General features: G+C 29.8%; 1 protein-coding gene across 6 annotated transcripts in view; it reads right to left on the bottom strand.

The window, feature by feature from the left end:
• Nucleotides 1-22,470, bottom strand: part of NAALADL2 (N-acetylated alpha-linked acidic dipeptidase like 2) — a 1,088,713-nt gene that overhangs the window by 445,294 nt on the left and 620,949 nt on the right. The gene's annotated exons all lie outside the window — the stretch shown is intronic.

The raw sequence follows: 22,470 nt of genomic DNA, 5'->3' as shown, positions 1-22,470 counted from the left end.
TCTAATACATGAAATTAATTTCCTTAAAAAATTTCTGATATAAAATTATTTTTTTCCTTGACTATTTATATAATGTGCAGTAAGCTGCACTCTGTATTCAGCAAAGTATCTAGTCTATTCCTTCCTACCAAGAATTCCATGTTTTATGGGACTACCCATCCATGTATTATTTCACTATTTTTTAAAAATTTCAGCTCTATTGATATATAATTGACATTTAAAACTGTAAGATATTTAAAGGGTACGTCATGACGATTTGATACACATATGCATTGTGAAAGGATTCTTGCCATCTATTTAATTAACACATCCATCACCTCATATATTTATCTTTTTTTCTTTCTTGGTGAGAACATTTAAGTTTTACTCAGCAAATTTCAATTATACAATTCAGTGTTATCAACTATAGTCACCATGTTCCACTTTAGAACCTCAAATCTTTATTCATCTTTAGGTGAAAATCTTTACCCTTTCACCAGCCTTTCCCTATTTCCCCTTCACCACCCCCAGCCCCTGGCATCCAACATTCTACTCTCTTTCTGTGAGTTTTTGTGTTTTTGTTTTGTTTTGTTTTCCTTTGTTTTATGTTTTTCAGATTCCACATATAAGTGACGCCATGCAGTATTTGGCTTTCTCTGTCTGGCTTATTTCACTTAGCATAGCATCCTGAAGATTCCATCCATTCCAATCCATTACATTTGTTGCCACGAATGGCAGGATTTCCTTCTTTTCTAAGGCTGAATAATATTTCTGTATGTGTTTATGTATCTCATATTTTCTTTATCTATTTATCTACTGACAAACACTTAGGTTGTTTCCATATGTTGCCATTTGTGAATAAAGCTGCAATGAACATGGGAGTATAGATATTTCTTTTGATATCTTGTTTTCGTTTCATACCCAGAAGGAGAGTTGCTGGATCATATGGTAGTTCTATTTTTAACACACTCTTTTACATAGTGGCTGCATCAATTTACATTCCCATCAACAGTGCAAAAGGGTTCTCTTTTCTCCACTAAACTCCAGATGATACCACTATGTTTATGTGGTAAAGGTGTTTAAGTGTATCATGTATAGGAAAGGCCAATTCGGTTCTCTCAGAGGTTATTTTTCTATTTTACAGAAAAATTCCTAAGCAAATAGTAATATATGTTTTTGGTGGTTACAACAAATACCTCAAACAGTATCTCTAATAACTTTCACTGAGATGCGACAATCTGCCTAATCTCATCCCTCATTATTCCCTAGCATTGTGCAATAAGGTTTTTTCCAGATACAACTTACCATGAATGCATAATGTGGAAGAGTTAAGAGGTTAATCACAAACTAACAATACCAGACTTTTTTCTGACTATATGTATTTCTTCAAAAAATCTTTAATGGTTTTATGAATTCTGGTAAGGGGTAGAGGGAGACATTATCCTTCACCTTGTTCTTTTTAAAGTACATTTTAAAAAGTAGAATTATTTTCAAGGTTGCAAATGGAGGTAATGGTTAGATGGAGAAAAAAATCAATATAAAATTAAAGAAATAGAAGTAATAAATTGATAGCTAGTGGAATAGTAAGAAGAAAAAAGATTCCTCATCTTCCCAATTCCAGGAAGATCAGATGCCTGCCAAGAAACAGATAAATGACTATAATCAATGTTTCCCAGGATCCTCTCTAAAGATATTTAAAAGTATCTAAAAAAAGAAGTGAATACAAAAACAACATTCTAGTTTATTCCACCAACAAAGAAGAAAAGTTCCTTTTCCTCACAATTTTTATTTTTTAACAAAGCTGCATGGCTTTTTGCTTCTAAAATTCTAAGAAAGTGCTTATCTAATCAGTGATTAATTTCCATAAACTTTGGTTTTGATAGTTGAGTGCAGCTTGTGGTGTACATCTTTCTTTATGATACATACATATACTAATATAGAGAGGATCTTATTTAGAGATAGTTGTAAAATTCAGGACCATTTTTTATCACATTGGCCTTCCTGACAATATCACTCTAGATCATTCTTCTCTCTCCAAATTTCCGGAAATAATAAAAAAATATGTAATATTTTCTGCCATAAAAAAAGCCCAGATGGGTTGAACTAGAAATTAAAGATGCAGTTTTGAAGAGACGCAATATACGGTTTTATGCATAGAATATATTCAAGCAACAGATTTATTACGTGTTTTAAACCAAAAAAGATTTTTTTTAAAAAATCATGCTTTTAATTATAGGTGTATTTTCAATCAAAAGCATCAGCACTTGAATCTAAATTAAAACTGACATTAAAATCCACATTAAGGAGGTGTAGCTTTCAGGCAGAATTATGAGCAGTAAATTCTTTTAAATGGTAGGATGGGCTTTCTTTTCCTAGAGCTGTTGCTAGACTATTTTAGTAATTCCAGTGAGTACATTGGCAATGATAAGGAGAAATTTCTGCAGTTAGCTTAGATTAAATATCCACTTGCCCTAGGGTTCCTTATAAAATGAATCCAAGTTTGAGAGTTCCTTTTTTATATGATTCATCACTGTCAATGGCGTATTACTTGTAGGGAGTGTGTCTGGTGATCTATCTATTTCTACGAGTAAAATAAAGCTCTAATTACAATGTTGATTATTCATCTTTGAAAAGTTAAACTCTTCTGAGATGAAAGACACACAATGTGAACTTTTGCAAGAAGAAGAAAATGTACATTCACTCCACCTATAATGTAGAACTGTTGCATAAAATCTTACCTTCAGAGAAGTTACATTGTAAGATGACAGCTCCTACCTTGTAGATAAATATGTTACAGGCTTCCTGGATATATAGATGGAATTGTTACAACTTGGAATAGAAAAAGAACATGGGTTCTTTACTTCTGCATTACAATTCTCCAGTCTAAATTTTGACGACTACTAAACTGTATAATTGCAAAATAATTAATCACTGAGACCCTCAGTTTACCTGTGTGTACAGTGAATACAATACCTTAAAAAGTAGGCTGTGGAAATGATTAAATTTAAATAAAGTCACATAAGAATATCATCTGCTAAACTGCAAGTAACCTTCTCATCAGAACAGGTACTTAAATAGGACTTTTAAAAACAACACTATTAGGCAAAAAGAAGAGATAGAGGGCTGCAAATTCAACAAAATGTTGGTACACTATACATAAGTTTCTATTTCCAAAGTTATTCTGTCAGGGTTTAGCTAGTCATGTATTCGCTAAGATTCCTCTTGTTCCTTTGAAACTTAGCAATATAAGATGGTTAGACCCAGCTATTCAACCAGCTAATATGACAGTTTTAGAGCAAAGATAGAGTTGGTTTGAAATTTCTCTCTGATACATTAACCAGACACATTCATTAGACATTCACTCATTAAACACAAGATCTTTGAGAAACACCTAGCATGTATCAAGGATGAGGAATGGTATTAAAACCTGAAGATTAAATGGAGAAAAATAGACAAATTTATAAATTTATCATCTAGTAGGGAGGTCACATTTTAAATACTATTATATAAATACATTAAATTATAAACAGTCATATTTTTAAGAAGGGGCTATTTACCTAGAAGGCCTCACATATTCTTTGAGACCATTATCTTTAAGAGAGATATCATTATCTTTAAGAGGAGAGGGAAGGTTGGGGGACTGGGAGAATGGGGTAAAGTGTTAAAGAAGTACAAATTAGTAGTCGATAGATGATCACAAGGATGGGAAGCACTACAGAGGGGATGCAGTTAGCATAAATGTAATGGCTAGGTGAAGGGTTAGGGAGCAATTGGGGGGATTGTTTTACGAACTATATAGATCTCTAACCAATGTACTGTACATGTGAAACTAATTAAAATAATAAATTAAAAAAAAAAACATGAAAACTAATGCCACAGAATTCTCTACTTAGAAATGATTGAAATGCTAAATTTTGTTATGAATAGTTTACCACACACAATAAAAAAACTATGATGACAAAAAAAAAGAGTAATACTATGTGATCTAAAGGTTAAATAATTCATGTAGGAAAAGGGGTAGGAGGAGGAAGATGCAGGTTAAAAAAAAAACTAGGATGATTTAATGCTTGAGAGGAGAATAAACAATTTTATTTTATAATCTAAAAAAAAGCAATAGCTAACAAATAAAGTTGTACAAGGTAAGCTATGAAAATGTCAGATAATTAAGGGATTATAAGTAATACTAACCATTTTGGTCTTTATGTCAGTAGAGAATATATTTATGTCAATAAGAATCTTTTAGAGAGTTTTAAGCATGGATTAATTTGATCAAGTTTGTGTAAGAAAAAGATCATTTTATTGAATAAAGGGTAGAATGAAAAGAAAGAAAACTAGCTAAATATACTTCTGTTTCTAAAACTATGGCCATTTTACTAGATTAGCACGTATGTTGGTTCCATTTCTTCAATATTCTCTTGCATTGGTTTGTAAATATATAGCCTTGCCATAAACTTATGGTTTTCAGAAAAGAGAAAATAAATTGGGAACTTTGTCTGATGATCATCATATAATACAATTTATTATCTATGTCAGATATTTTATTCAAAATATGGGTACTTGTTGACACAGCAGAGTTAAAATCTTATTTGGTATAATCAAATCAAAAACAAATTTCAATTTGTGGTACAATACAAGACAAATATATGAAAATGTATTGGTTCTTTACATTGGTTTTTGAGTATGCTGGAAGTCCTATTTTGTACAATTATCAATGTTTTTTTGAATTGCCCTAAGAATGTAAACAATATCTGTTGACTAGAATTAAGTCCAACCACTAGTAGTTAGTGTACCTTAGTGCCTCTGGAATTGAGGATGGGAATGAGACAGGAAGGTGAGGTAAGTTTGTGAATAAGAATAGTCAAATTAATTTGATTGCACTGTTGAGGTGGGAAGATCAAATAAGTGGACTTCATGGTAATAAAAACTTAATATCCACATTACTCCAAATATATAATATTTATTTTTAGAGTTCCATTTTTATCTACTTTAATTGTAAAAGTTCTATTTGAATTTTTTTTCCTACTTATGTTTAATAATTTTTACCTGACTAGCTAAAACTGCTTTCTTGCCAAAAGTGACCAAAAGCTATGAGGTTAAAGTATATACTTACAAAGGAATTCTCAAAAACCTTGCTTCAGCAAGAATTATTTTTTAATTATATTATAAAGAGAAATAGAGACCTTGTTAGTTCAATAAGCTCGACAATAAATTTATTATGTTGAAATGATAGATAAAAAGTACTTCTTGGTAAATCTGTTTTTGATGTTGTTTCTTATGTTTACTCGTAGGAGTTTATCTAATAACTACTAATATTTATAAGGTCTGATATTTATAAAAAAGCAAATTTTCCATGTGGATGCATTTTTTATTGAAATTCATTATTTATGACTACAGGAAAAGAAAACAAAACATTGAAATGGTTTATATCATCTAAGTGCCATACTAACTTCTGGTGGACACCAGAGTTGCAATCATGAATTCTAGAAAAGAAAATGACCTTTAAAGTTTTCTTATTATCACTATTATAGTCTTAATTCTTTTTCTTATAAGTACTATTTTTAATAATGATAACTAAAAGAATGTTAATATATTTTGTTGAAAGCTTAGGCATAGTACTTAGAATTTTCATTTTACCCTATCTGATCTTTGTATTTTAGGATTAGAATATGACATAATTTTATATTGGTTAAATTTTCCACTCTTACTAATATGCATAAAGATGCCATATGGGTAGAGGTACATATAAGACAAGTGTCCTCAAGACACTTGACTTCCATCTGGATAAAATTTGTCATAATATACTGATTTTGTTAAAAGTAGACATTTCACTGCTGTCAGCCAGAAAATAGTTGTAAAAAACACACAAATGTCTCATGTCTATGTTGTGAACGTTGTCCCATAAAATGTAAACTGCATGACTGGCACAATTTTATGCAGTAGTTTTGGTAAAAGAACTCCACAATTTTGTATAAATGGAAAGGCCACATGAGATTTTAGTGGGTCTTTTTTTTTTGAAATATACAAAGAAAAAATCTATTTAATTTTTGAAAATCTTAAGATCTTCCCAAAAAACACTAAGAAAGTAAATTCTTTCTATATGAATATATGTTCTTTATCAAGCTATTGGAAGTGACATTCTCAGAAACTGCCTGAGTTTTCTCTTTGTACAGATTTAATCAGTAAACACCTGTTTATACATACTGAAATTGGAATGTGACCTTTAATTTTCACATTCTATTTCTACCACCATTGCACACTGCCAGCTTTCTAATGCCAGAAAAACTACAGTGCTAACATATCTTTACTTTCAAAAAGTGGAGGTAATCTATAGACAATAAAAATACATGAGCATTGAGAAGCTGTTTGGTTAATAAAGTGAAATAAAGGGTCAAATATAGCAGATGTTTCATGTTATAGCTAGCTCTTAGAATTTCATAGGCTTTATTTCTTACATTTATCACTTTCACATGTTCTCAATTAAATGAATAATGCCTTTTTTGAATCATCTATAAGAACATGGAAAGAATAATTACATCTAATAGAATTAGCATATAACTCTAAATATGTGAAAATTATGGCCAAATTTACTTATACTCACTTGAGAAAATGGGTTTGTATCATTTTGAAGTTAGCTTACCTTCAGCTCACTTAGTGAATACACTGTGGCAAGTATATTGATTTCACAGATGAATAGATGAACTTATAGGTGAAGTGATTTTCTCAATGTCATAGGTTGAGCCAGGATTTAAGCCCCAAAATTTCTGCTTCCAGAGCTCACTCCATTAAGCACTAAGTTGCTCTGACTCACTGGTTAATTCTGTGACACAATTTTGAATGAGAGAAGGGAACTGTGCCATGTGAAAATAAAACAAAGGAGTTCACACAGCTTACTAATATTCTGAAATTTGACCAGGTAAGCTCTGAAGAGTAGATTAGCAATCAGTTTGAAATTCAAAATACTGTCTATGTAATATATATTTATTTTTCTTTCTTTTGTTGTAATATTATGCTATTTTGAGTATTTTGGAAAACAATTCTATTTATACTAAACAAAAGTGCATTTATCTACAGCCAGTTTATCTAAAGTATTCAAATAATTCAAAACCTTTTTTAAATTTTTTGTTTTTTAAATATTTAACATATTTATTTTCATTTGTTGAAAAATGTAAAATATAATAGTAATACATGCTCATTGTAAATTACTTTTAATAAACATATAAGTAAAAAATTAAATAAAAAAACCTGTCTATTACAGATGTATAGATGTATACACAGATGTATTTGATGGAAATATCAATTCTTTAACACACACACACACACACACACACACACACACACACACACACACAAGAGTATTCATTATGAAATATTCATATTAGGGTTTTAAAGGAGAATAAATAGTCTCTTGGTCTATGTAAAAATTGTTTGATCTATGCAAGTTCTTTATCTTGTTTGTCTATCATCTTAAAATTAAAAAATTATTATAGATAATCTTTAACAACAGTCTCTCCTAAATAAATGAAAAATACAGGGTTCTAATATGGAAGATACATAGAATAGCAATTAAAAATCCTTGGTGTTGAAATTAAAAAAAAATTATCTTATAATTGGAAACCTTAAAATGAAATACTTATAGAAAGATAAATTACCTCAGTTACTTGTAAATATGATACAAAATTAAAATTTGGTGAATAAGGAAGGTGAATTTTGGAGATAAATTGTAAGATAAGAACACAAAGCACAATAACTGCAGCATTCTATCAGACACTTATGTTGCAACCTACAATAAGCATTCATATTCATATACATTCATGAACCTTCAGGCAAAATGTAAACAACATGAAGCCTAATGCTTTGCAATTAAAATAAAAAAATACATTAAAATCAGTATGGGAATCTAATATTAAATTACATAAACCATGATTTTAAATAGATTAACTATTTAGAGGTAGGCCTATGAAAAATGGATACTGTATAGATGAAATATAAATCAAATATTGTTCTTTTTATCCTAATCTATAATTTATTTGCCTGTTATTATTACATTATTGCTATTTTGCCATAATTACATTTATATTTCTTACAGTTTTTTTACCATAGTTTTTCCCCTATTAGAAAAGGATATACTTAAAAGTGAAATATTAGTGTCTTACTTTAAATCAGGTAAATAAACCTAAGAGAACTGATTAAATGATTTATAGCATTAGCTTTGTATGAACCTAGAATTACAGATGGCATAATCCTATTTGATATGAGAAATGGAATACATATTAATATGATTTTCAAGTCTTTCCAGATACATCTTCTACATTAAAAAAAAAAAAATCTTTAAACTGTTTTGTGGGATAGAGAGGGCAGTACCAGGGATGACATGTTATAATAGAAGTAAGCCTCTCAACTCTCAAAATTTATCTGATGTCAAATGCAGCAGGTTTAATGCATCATACATTTATGTGATCAAGTAAATTGCTAGAAGCAACTTTGACATTAAGATGATAAACACAATTATTAACAGAAATCATAGTCTATGGTAATCTGATCCAATAAGCTAATCAATCTTAGCTCTGTCACAAAGATTCCTTGGAACTGGAATAACATAAAGCTTAAGTAGTCCATTTCAAATGATTTGGCCTTGCATTTGCTATGTGGTGAACATGAGATGGACAGGGCCATGATGACTGGGATTAAATGCTCTCTCTTCTTTTTGAGTCTATTCTGGGAATCTGCATAGGATTGCACTCAGGCCAGTTCCCTTCCAGGCAGTCAGAATTATAAAATTATCAAAATAACTGATTTCTATCATAAAAAAAAAACATATGATCAATTTTTACTCTGGTAAAGTTACCAATAACTTTACAGAAAAAGAAAATCAACTCTGTACCTCATTGAAATGAACTCTACAGATCATGCTAAGATTACAGCACTGATGTATGGCAGCATTCTTTCCATAACACCTACATAGTGTAAATATGTTGGGATTCTTTTAGCCAGAGTAGCACAGACAATGGTCAAATTCACAAATGAAAACAATTTATCCATGCACAAAGTCCTCTTTTTACACTAAAGATTAATACTTCATACAACTTGACTAAAAATATGTTAACTTATTTTCTTAACAAAATACAGAAAAATGGTCCTTTGATTTTTTTTTTTTTTAAATAAAAACATGTTAAACTGATCAAGTGGGTATTTTGACCTGCTCCGTTTCTGACCTGGGCTGGTTCACCCCTCCTTAGGCAACTTGGTGGTCTCCTGCTCCCAGGAGGTCACCATATTGATAAAATGTATCAAAAACAGGAATAAAGAATGGTAACAACTACATTCCTATCAATAAGTACCTTAAATGGAAAAGAAGTGCTCCAATCAAGGGATGGAGTAGTTGAAAGGATAAGAAAACAAGATTCCTACATATGAAAAGGAAGGGGATGGAAAAAGATATTGCTGTGATGAACCTAGAAGGTATTTAAGTCAGACAGAGACTGATAAACGCTATATGATTTCACCTAAATGCAGAATTTAAGGAATAAAAAGAACAAACTAATCAAAAACAGACTCACAAATATAGTGGACAATTTGGTGATGGACAGAGGGGAGGGGGGTTTGGAAGGCTGGGAGAATGGGGTAAAGGTTAAAGAAGTACAAATTAGTAGCTGATGGATGGTCAAGGGGATGAGGAGCACGGTATAAGGAATGCAATTAGCATTAATACGCTGGCTAGGTGGAGGGTCAAGGGAGGGAGGGAGCAATTGAGGGGATCATTTTACGAACTATATAGATGTCTAACCAATGTACTGTATACTTGAAATTAATTAAAACTGAAAAAAAAATACATGTTAAGCTGATACATTCCTTGGACAGACTTATTAAAAAGTACAGAATTTGCCCTAAGTTGAATGAAAGATTCAACATCTTATCATCGTTTACTAGAATGAATTAAATGAGTTCATAAATGCCATGTCTTCTGCTTTCAGAAAGGACAAATTTCTTAGTTTCATAGATCACAAAACCATTACTAGGTAATTTCTAGGTAAAACCATTACTAGGTAACATTCTGGGCCTTCTTTTTTTTTTTTTTGGAAGTTTTCTTACCATTGGCTAAAGTGGTGTGAACTAAAAGGTAGATAACATATACGACATATATTAAATATAACTTTATAACTTTCAGTAAATTGTCAAAGATTAAATTTTTTAAATTATTAAATTATATATGTATATAATAAACATTATATAAAACATTAGGTATTCTAAAAGTTCTAGAAGCCAATTAGGACAACCATCTTTGGAAGACTTTTCTAGTATTTAATCAGCTTTATTTTTTTTAATGAATTATTCATAATATAAATGTATACTGCTACAATTTAAGCCCATGTTTTATATCTTTAACCTCTGAAAAATCAGAAGAATGCCTAATTTTAAGACATATGAAAATTCCTTCATGTGCTTAAAAAACTGTTTTTAACTTTGTTCCTCAGCCTCTTGTTCAGATTAAGTAAATTCTGGTTAAATAATTTACCACATTTTCTTGATTCACCAGTTATTTCTGGATGTATTCCTCAATTTCTTCTCTCCATTATAAAACAAAACAAATCAAGCCAAATCTGATATTCTACTAATTAGCAATGCTTGGGACAAATTAATTTTCCACTTTTGCATATCTTTCCCTTGCTCACATTAACCCATTAAGTTTTTGTTCATTTGTTTTTAATGGTATTGTCCTGATATCTCCTGGTCTTTGCTGTTCTTGGGCGAAACGATACATATTCTCTTTTAACTATGAAATTTCTCTGAGATTCTAAGACATCAAAGCAGCAAAAGTACAATTAGAGGGATCCCACCTGAAAAAAAAAAACAAAGTGTGTACCTACTCATTAAGATCTACTTTGTTTTGATATGTATTTTTTAAATGTGTTTTCATTAAAAAAAATAATAAATCACTAATGCTTCCTCCAAATATATTTCTTATAGTCTAGCTGGTATAATAATAGAACCCTGTCATTTTCAACTCATTAATTAGAAACTATTCATTTCTGTAAAGATTTTGTTAACAGTCAATAAAAATCACTACAATACTGGAAGATGTTCACAGCAGCCCAGCGGGCACCTAACTTTTCCATTAAACATTCCATATGCGTATATCAAGTCATTACTACATTCCTCATATCTGTCAAACTTTGCCAGACTATCACATACAAGCATGCACCCTAAGATGATTCCTATGAAATATTCATAAACATTTTCTAGTTACAAATTCTTCTCATTCAAGATAAGATATAATGGCAACACTTCCCTGAAGAAGTTAATGAGAACATTTCTCTAACAATAAACGAGCTCAGATATACAAGTGCCCTATGATTTCACCAGATATTCTGTTCAGGAACAAATTTAACACCGATTCACATTCGACTTTCTTTTTTCTGGGTGCCTAAGGCTATGTCAGTAATCTGGCTGTCAGTAATCTAATAAAAATATCAAAATTCAGTCAATGTGGATGAAAGTAATTTAACCCTAATGACAATATCAAACACACTGGTTGATTTTCACCATACTTTGCATGAAAAATATCAAGTGATATTTCTTATCCCTTAAATCAATCAGATTTTGGACAGCTAAGTTGGTAAATTTGAATCCCTTGATTAGTATGTTTGATTGACTAAAGGCAGAAGTTGACTGAAAGACTCTCCACATTAATGGGAAATCTCGTCCAAACGAAAAGTACGTCTTGTAACCACTTAAACAGCTCCCATGGGAGAGAGGATAGACTAAATTAATACTAAAACAGAGGCATTTTTCAGGCACCTGCTGAGAATCCTGGTTAGGTTCACCCTCAATGCCAACCCCCACCACACACATTCTCTATTTCAAAAATTTTTATTTTTAAGATTTTAATAGAAATGAAAATATAGTATGATTAACACTTGCCTGCTAATCACCTGTCCTCCACATTCACTTTACCTTTCATGTGTATCTTTCTCATTTGGAACCATTTGAAAATAATCTGTAAACTCTTTGTTTACTTATAAAAACCATGACTGAAGCCACAGTGATGCTAACATCTGAGAGAAGGCATCTCAAAGTAAAGGTTCTTTCATAAAAACAGGTAAATTAAGGAGCTGTGGAGAATCAGAAAATGCACTAGATTTGCAGTAACAGCTCTAGCTCTTCTGTGTAATACATGTATGACATTGAGGAAGACACTCACTCAGAGACTTACTGCAGAGCAGTGACCATCACTACTTCACAGCAATTTTGTGAGGATTATGAGTGTTTATATGAAATAATGTATCTGAAAGAAAATTATAGTGCTTCACAGATATTGTTCATGTAACTATGTTTTTAAAATTCTCCAGTGAAAATAAGAACTGTTCTTTTACCATGGCTACAAAACAACAATAATAATGAACATTTATTGAGCATTTACTAAAAGCTAGGTAATATAAAAACAACACTATTATTATACTGGTTTTACAAGGAAGAAAATTAAGTCTTTATAGAGGAGGTTAAACGGCTTGAAGAATAAGTGATTAAGTGGTCAAGCTGGGATTCAAACCCCATGTAAATGATCAAATTCTATACTTTAGCCATGGGGTATGAAGTAGAAAACTTACCATAGGTACATGTAAACAACTAATGCAAATGCATACACAAAGACCACTTGGGTAAGATTGTGATGAATTCAAATCTATCTTTAGCCACCTCTTCTAAACACAGCGCCATCACTCAGATGCAGGATTCCTATGCATTCCTTATTCCAAGGTAACTAAATTGTTATTATCCTATCAATTACTTTTCAATAAAATCTTTATAAATTACATTATGTATAATGACATTTTAACAAATTCTCCATTAAATACATAAAGTAGTACCTTTAAATTTCCAGCATTTAATAAATATAATTTAAGTCATTGAGGCTATCCCAAAATCTCTCAAATAATGTGAACATGGTTTCATACTCTATTTGTAAACTGTCATCTGCATATATATGTGTTTCCCAGTTTCAGGGCAAAAGACGTTAGAACTGAACTCCTAATTGATCAGAATTTAAAATAATCTCAAATAAATTGTAAAACAAAATTATTTTCTAGGTTACCAGTAATTTGATCTGTATGTTAACTTATTTTGAAAATGGATTTGTAATCAATTAAAGCACAACATGATGAAGCCAGCAAAATCAAAGGATAAAAAACAACAACTATGTATTTAGTAAATCATACTAGGAATTTTTTAAAACCTAAGGAAAATATTTGTATATATGTTTTACAAATTATTGTATAAAATATGCTATTTGTAGCCAAGTTTCATTTCATTATTCCCAATACAGTTAACTGTTATTTTCTCCAAACTTCTTTGATTCTAATTTAGCATTAAACACTTTGTCATTTAGCTTTGTTGTCTAAGACAATGAAGAACCCAGAATACTGAAGAAAATTTTGAAAATTAATGATCTTATTAATAAATCTTTTGATCCAATCAGAATCGTATCCCAAAGATATCAATATTTTTGTTTTATTTCAAAATAGTCTGTTGTATACCAAAACATGTCAAAAGCAATGAGAACAAATATTAAAACATACAGAGTATGTCAGCACATATGATACCACAGGGAGCTGATGTGGGCCAATTTGCTTCATTTTGTTTAATATTCTAAAGTAATAATGAAAATTTAATGTAGGCATCTCACACATCTGTGAAAGTTTAGATATGTTCCTATAGAAGTCAAATAAAATTTAGTAATGAAGGATTCGAACTGGGTAGAACACTTGCCTATCTGTAACATAATAGTGACTTGGGAGACAGGCTAATTTCATTTTAAACTAAGTATTACAATTTTTATTTTTTACCGGTTCTCCTCTTAAATTAAAGAATCCTTGAGGTTGTAAAGTTTATGAAACACATACATGTAAATGACAGTTTACAAATAGAGTATGAAACCATGTTCACATTTTTTAAGAGGTTTTAAATTGTTTTTATTAAAAAACTGAGTTTGATATCACTCAAAATATAAGGCACAGTGTTAAAATTGTCCTTTCCTTACAGAACTGAAAACAAATTTTAGATGATATCACAGATATTTTAATATCCATAATATCATCACCCAGTTGTACTATTGTTTAATTATAGATATGTTATTATTTAAAAGCAAAAAATTTATATTAGAGCAGTTAGTCATTAATTTGGGTATTGGAACAATGTCAAGTAAGTTTGGCATGTTAGAACTGTAAAGAGCTCCTCCTGAAAATTTCATTCAATGACTCATTTTATATGTGATGTAATTAATCTTAAAATTATTTAAAAACTGTCTTTGTATAAAAATTATGAAAAAAAGCTTGATATGGGTAATTTATATACTTATGAAAAATAAGCATGTTCTTATTGATAGGTAGGGATAGTAATTTTAACACCTTCATAGATTTAAATTAAAACAAAAAATTATAAGTGAAAATTGATGAATAAACATGATTTTCTTTGAATAATCTGATATTTCTTCCATGATTGTCAATTTTAGTTCAAATTTAAGTTTGCTATTATATTACATATATTTCTGAGATTATAGAGATTCTTTAATTTTTAAAAAATTTTCCAATACAAAATTGATTTAAAATATGGCGTTATTCCAATAATGATTAAAATTATTTTATTAGTATTGTAAGTTTAAAATTTTTAATATTAGATGACAATAATAATCAAATAATATATTTATTATTAATTTTTTAAAAATAAAAAATATTTATTATTCTAAATGAAATTACTAAGCATAGTCTAAAATGCAACACATGAGAAAATATATAAAATTGTTGTAAAGATTTAAAGACATTTAGAAACGCAAATCTAGTAAATAAAAGTAACTTTTTTTACCTTTAATAGAAAGACCTTTTTCAAACTGTACATAATTAAAACCACAAAATCTTTAGTCTTTAATAAATAAATATATATCAGTCTATAAAACCTTTCTAGTAGCCTTTGCACAAATATAGTAAATATACATTTTTGTTAGAAAGCAATTTAATGAATATTTATGAGAATAAATAAATTAACATGTTATTACTTACTTCTTAAAATAATATTTTATTGTGTAGTCAAAGTTCAAGTGAGAATATTTTAAGCTTGTTTACATTAAGGCTTTTATAACTTGTTTAAGGTTAATTTGTTATAAAAACAGAAAGTATATTGAATATAAAACCAGATACATTGTATAGCTGCAAATTTAATTACATAAAATTTAGGGAATAGGTGCTTCCCCCCCAAACAGATAGGAAATATTTTTCAATGATATTTATTTCCAGAAGCAATTTAACTCTGTCCTCACATATTTTATTGGAAAAACAGGTCAGTAAAATTCAATCTACTGCCTGTGACTTCTTATTAATGTGTTCCTGAGCAAGATAATCTATTTTTATCATGAATGAATGAGAAGAAAGAAAAAGAGAGACTATAGAGCCATATAGCTAGTGATTAATAATTATACATCAAGTGGATTATTTTAATAATCTGGTAGTATAAAACCAATTTTTTTTATTTTTGATTTATTTTTACATTTAAAAAAATTTTTACACCCATCACTCCTTTGAAATATCAATGCAGAAGTGAAAGAAACTATACAAAATCTCTCAAATAGTTTTAGGATAGTGCATTCCAAATTCGAATATGTAAGAAAATTTTGAACTAAAATTTCAATATCATAATCATTCCTGAAATAATTTAAACCTTTCACTAAAGTACTGAGCCTTTACTTAAAATAAACAAGACAGAGATTATATCATTTAGCAGATAATGAAATCTTAGATTTTGACCACATATAGGTGACCATTAAGAAAATGAAATACAAGTGGAAAGGCAGTACTTCATAGAACATTTCAGGGTGGTTAAATAAAATATTAGCCTACTTTTAATGAGAGCTTAGGATATGTTAGGCATGTGTTGAGCACTTACATACATTATTTCAATTAATATCTACAACATATGATGTAGACAATTTCATGACGTTCTTAGAACCATATGATACATCAATTTTAAAAATAAATTTAAAAAATTGTATTAGATGTTTAATTTTAATTCCTAAAATACTATTATTTTCTTAATATTATATAATTCCATCACCTCAAAAAACGTCTATTCATGAAAATAAATACTGAAGGATGTAAAAATTGAGACTATGTACTATCCGGTTAGGTCATTATTAATATTCATCCTTAACAGTCAAGTTATATTCATTTTTAACATTCATTTCTCCATTTATTTGTATCTGCCTTATTCCACAAACACACACACACACACAAATTAAAGAGACAACTTTAATTTTGTTTAAGTGAGATTCAAATTATGCTCCATGGTGTCAACATAATTCTTATTATTAAATAATGCGAAACTATAACCTCGAAGGACAGTATTTCTGTAATTAATTTATCTAACAAGTATATTATGTTCAGTTCAGTTTTGCAGGTTTTAGGGAGCTGTCATTTCCTCATTACCAAATTCATGCTCTTTCTCTTTAGAATCTCATATTTTAAGGGCTTAATAACATTTACTAAGAATTTATGCATGTATTTTCAGATTTAATGCTCACAGAATCTTATAAATTGGATTTACTTTTAGCACTACTGTAGAGATTATTTTCTTAAGAAAAAGAAAACAACTCTGAGACTTCAGAACAATGAAATTCTATTCTAAGGTCACATAACCACCAAGCAGAAGAGCTTGGACTTGAGCTTGTCTTTACCATCTTTGCATCCTGCCATGTTGTGCTTTACTATTTAAAAACAAGTTATCCATTAAACACAGAGCAAATACAGCATATTGGAAAAGCTGGGAAACCTATCCACAGCAGTAGAAAATGAAAAGTGTCAACCAGACATAGGAGGAGAAGGAAAAGCTGAAATGTGAAAAGACTGCTCAGAATTACCACAAAACCCTATATTACTACCTTGAGACATCTACATTAGTGTGTCCAAATAATTGCCCGAAAGTTAAAATATGTCTAAAGCTTACTCTTTCAGATATTAGAGTAACATATAATATATAAAGATTTCTAAAATGTGTTTAACTTTAGGAGTGAACTAGAAGGATCAACTGCTGCCTGTCTGCCTGCTTGCCTTCATTCCTTCCTCCTTAATTTCTTCCCTCCTTCCTTCCCCCATCCCTTTTCCTCCCTCCCTTCTTCCTTCTCTTTCTTCCACTTTCCTCTCATTGTCTCCATATTCTGTCTTTCATTCTTTCTTGCTTTTCTTACTTATGCTATAACATTTAATTAGGGGAAAAAAATGCTTGGCACATTTTTTTTTTGTGATGACAAACTTGCATGAACAAGTGGAGATTGTTTATGTAATTATATTAAAATAAGATATATGCAAAAATCAACCCTTCTAATACATTATGTCACATGTTATGACTTTATAATATTTAAATGGCCAGTAAATGTAATTATATTATTATAAAGGTAAAATACAGATATAACTTCTAAATTATGAAATTTATTCATGACAAATTTTGAAGATTTGTAGATACACTTTTATCTGGTTTTAAGCCATGAAAAATACTTTAATATTACAAGTAGGATCTAAAGCATTCAATTAGTCTTTCTTGTGCTAAATTCACTTTCTTAAAGTCTGATTGCTAAATGGCAGAATGACAGTCTAAAGTTTTTCATTACAATTTCTGATTAAAGTTGTATTTCAACAAAAATTACTTACCTTTTGTAGATATGGAAATATTTGGTCCAAGTCACTTGGGAAAATAACTGAAGTCAGTAAGTGGAAAATGAAATGCTTTCTGAATAAAAAACCACAGCAGATTCAGCTTTTAAAAGCATTAAACCATTGTTTTTTGATTTTGTGTTCTAGTCTTGATCATGTTTTCTGTGACCAACAGAGCAGTTCTGGAGTCTTATAATTATAGAATACAGAATATTGGTCTTTTTAAATTACTTCTGAGAACTGGGTATGAAGTGCCTCATTAAATTAGTCAGTGAACAAGCATATCCTTTTCAAATATCAAGATAGTGTTTCCTTTTTGTTATTGTTCATAGAATGCCTTCAAAAATTGTCCTAAGAAAAAAGAAGCAAGTTTGCCTTCACATACAAAACTATACCTAAAAACATCATGCAATCATACTGAATTAAACCTTTTTTAAAATCTGAAATATTCATAGACTGTCATGTAAATAGGTCCACCAGCTTCATCAATAACAGGGAAAATTACAATGCATCAAATTTTCAATAGATATGGGTCTTTCTCTTCTACCTTCCCAACCTCACTACCACATCACACATAAGGTTACACCAGTGCCACATAAATTTATAGGATGCACATGAATATTTTATCAACAACAAATATTGAATTCCTTTTTTATAAATTGTTATATTATTTTACTAGGCACCACATATTTTGATGTTAATTATTAGCTAAATGCATCATATTTTAATTTTAGAATTAAATTTTAGTTCTACCATCTTTAATCTTCTACCACTTAGAGTAAATGTTGCTCTCTATAAAGAAAAATAATTCTTTGAATGCAGTTGTTGTAAGTATTAAATAAATGTCATCGGAAAAAAAAGGGAGACTAGAGGAAATGAAACTTAAAGTATAGTTCAGCAAACATGAAAAGCATGCAAATGATTTATGTAAAGTTAACTTTCAAAATACAGTGTGTCTCAGCATTTATATAAACTAAATGATTTCTTATTGATCTTCTAAATTGTCCATTCGTCAAGTATTAACTGGTAAATCACTGATATCTACAGATATTTCTACCCTAAACCCCTAACTCTATGTTTGAAATGTACCTACTTTTTTTGGATTAATTTGGGTTTGAAATTCAAATAGCATGGTTTTACCTTCCTTTAAATAATACCACTCATTCCTAATTTGTGAGAAACTATTCTAAGGTATAAATACCTAACAAGTGTTTCCTACCTCTCATTTTCTTCCATACTCTTCCAATAGGTTTCATCTTAATGGACTTAAGTGGTGATTGATTAAGTTATATACTGTACAAACAATACACAATAGATATTAAAATGCAAATTTTATCTAATGAATAAATATAAAAGTTTAATTTGTAGGAAACTACAAAATCATTTGGATTTCTGGATCATTAAAATTGTAATTAGAATAAAAAATGTATACAAGAAAAATGCAAAAACCAGCTATTATCTGCTGATATATTACTATATAAAGTGAGTACTAAAAATATGTCATATGTTATTCACTTATAAAAAATAGCTATAGCATTTGTAGGTTTTTGTGTGTAATTTCACCATGCAGAAAAGGCATAAGACATATCTTTGTTGTAATTTTACTGCATATAGTTTTGACTCCTGGAAGACACGAGGCTGATATGTGATGTGAACCCAGACAGTGGTGCAACCTATACATTTCAGTGGTGTTCCTTAATGTTTATTTTTCATGAAGTACACGATATTTTTTTATTATTATTGCTTTTGTGAAAATGGCTCTAGAAAGAAAGCAAATGCTTTTATTGTATTTTATAAAATAAATTTCATACTAGAGTGCTATTCAGCAATTTAGGAATTTGTGAGGATTTTAGAATCTGCTTTACTATGTTTCGGATTGCCACTGAGAGAAATCTAAGTGAAATCCATTATGACCTATAAGAGAATATTTTGTCTTAAAGCTTAAAAGAATTAAAGCACTCTCCATAAAATAAACTGCTATAAATACAAAGCTAAAATAAAGCCTTTCCTCTAAGGCTTAAGCTTAAGGGAACTAGTACAAACTAGCTATCAAGAGCCTGGTTGGCTCTTTCCTGCAGTATATATCTACAAGCCATTTGCCTTTCACAGTTCCTGCCACACAATGTGGGGATTTTCTCATCACTCCCCTTCCTAGTGACTAAATTAGCATGTACATAGTATTTACAATAAAATTAATGAGATCTCCTTCTTGTCTTCAGATTTTTTCTGCTCATTTAAGAAATAATTTTATATCACATTATGCCTTCCCTTATACCCTTCTTACTTCAGATTCAGAGATTCCCAAATTCATTTTTGAACTATGATTTAGTGACTACTACATAGCTAAAATAACATTAACTTTTTTTTTTGCTCATTCAGCTGCATGTTCCCAATACAGATGCTCATTTAGAATTATGATTAGTAGTTGTAATTCACATAGAAGTTTATTGATCCTCTGCCTTTCTCAATCTTACTGTATACTATTTCCTCACTTTCAAATTTCAGCCCCATAATATATTTGATGAACAGTTGAGGTAAGCTTGGCTGTAATCATGCTCCATAAGCTTGTCTAATCCATGCTTCCTTTTTCTTTACTATGTGAATGTGTATTAATAGCAATAATATCAATGATTCCTCCCAAGTCTCTGGAACTATCCACAGGAAACAAAGATGAATAGAACATAATTGAAAGGTTAAAGAAAGGATGTTCTGTCTCCTTTACCTAGAAGATAATGCCAGATATATAGCAAGATTATGTCTGGAGGGGGATTCTACGTAGAACTCTTTGTTAAATCTATTCACAGACTTATAAGAAAGAAGGCTGAAAAAAATATACCAGCTTCTTAATACATGTGTCCTATTCTTAATAAATCACTAATTCACTACTTTGTTGATATAGTCAAAGGGTTTCATAATGTAAATACTCTCTTTTAATTCATTATCTACTGGTAAGGATTTTGAGTATTCAGCCTTTAAGTATTATTAGAAAATTTTTAAATGCCTTATCGTAACTTGAATTTTTAAAGACTTTTTCTTTTTCTTTTTTTTTTTTTGCTTATAAAATATATATGCAGTCATTGTAGAATATTTAGAGACTTAGGAAAATATAAAATAGAAATCCATAATTTCATTTACCCAATGTATATAATTGGCCCCATGCCACAAAGTTGAACAAGCAAGATTTATATAATATATCCAAAGCAATGTTACTTTGTTTCCCAGCGTCCTTTTAAAACATTTCTAGAGAGGAACATTCTTTCCCCTAAGACCTAAAGAAAGAATTCTTCTGATTATTAATAAAAATTAAAATGTGAATCAATTGTCATAAGTAAAGAGTTAGAATGCTTAGCTCTTATATCATGATCTAAACTCTACACTTGACTTAAAATGTCAACTTGTCTCCACAAGATCAGGTCTGTTGGTGAAGGAGTGAACTCTATTTTATTGCCTTCCCCACTCACTAATGATACTCATCTAGAAATTAAAAATAACGTTTTATACCCTATAAATGAGTAAGGAGTTCAATAATAGTCTAACATGTTTTTAACTATTTCCTTTAAAACATTGGTGGTAGGTGGCTCATTTAAAAATATCTACTCTTTTTTATATTAGAATCTCAGTTAAAAACCCTGATCTAACATCTTCTGTCTGTCTGTCTATCCATCTGTCTATAAATCTACTCTAACTACACCATACCCACACATACATACACACATATACATATACATTAAAGACTCAGGATCTGAGATGAGACTGGGTATAAATCCTGATTGTTTTATGTAAGTAGCTGTTCATCTTTGAGCTAATCACTTCTCCTTTTTCTGCCTTAGTTATCTATTCTATAAATAAAAGATAATAGTAGTCTCTACCTCAATAATACAGTTATTAAGATTAATGTAATAACATATAAAAAGTGCTTAGAAAAACACCTAGCCCATATTACTAACAATGTTCCCTTTACAAGTAACAATAATATAATCATTATAAATGTCCTCTTTATAACTTGTTTGACTTATGAGAATTTCCATGGCTCATTAAATATTCTTCTTTACATTGAAATTATTGTATAGTATTCAGCTGTAAAAATGTAGCATAATTTTCAATACTTAACTGGACATATATATAATTTTAATATTTCGTCACATCATTGATCATCATTTTATTTATTGATTCTGTTTTTTTCCTCCTTAAGAACATATGGATTGAACTGGAATTATGGGTTCAAAATTTGACAATTTTAGGGCATTTAATACATGTCAACAAATTATCTTGCAAATAATTGATATCACTGTATATTATATTTTCAAGACCATCTTAAAATTCTGGCCAGTTATCAACTATGAGACATTGATTTAAGTATAAGGGCGTCCTTGGAAGATAATGAAAAACAGGCACAAGATGTTCTCTTGTCTTCTTACAGAGTGTGCCAACAGATTTCTAGAAACTTTTTTGGATCTGGGAATTAGTAAAGCTCATTTAAAGTTAAATGAAGAGAAATCCAAAAAATCTTCAGAACCAGAGAAAATCAGTGACATAACTACACTGACGATTCTTTTTAGTAGAAAAAAAAAACAAAGGAAGAATGAGAGGTAGTGGCTGTCTATTGTGGCAGCTCATTATGTGATACTTAGATCGAACTGCTTTAATTATGTAAATGCATCTAGTGGATGAGTGTTAATAAACTTCAATTTAAATAAAATAAATCAAAATTCTGTTTCTCCTTAGCATATTATAGTTTAATTAAATTCCTGAGCACAGTCAGTAACTATGAAGTTATATAGTTGACAAAATCAATCATTGAGGA

Source organism: Pteropus medius, unplaced genomic scaffold (genome assembly GCF_902729225.1).
Source record: "Pteropus medius unplaced genomic scaffold, Ma_sr-lr_union100, whole genome shotgun sequence".
Taxonomy (NCBI): Eukaryota; Metazoa; Chordata; class Mammalia; order Chiroptera; family Pteropodidae; genus Pteropus; species Pteropus medius.
This window is presented reverse-complemented; position numbering and strand designations above follow the sequence as displayed.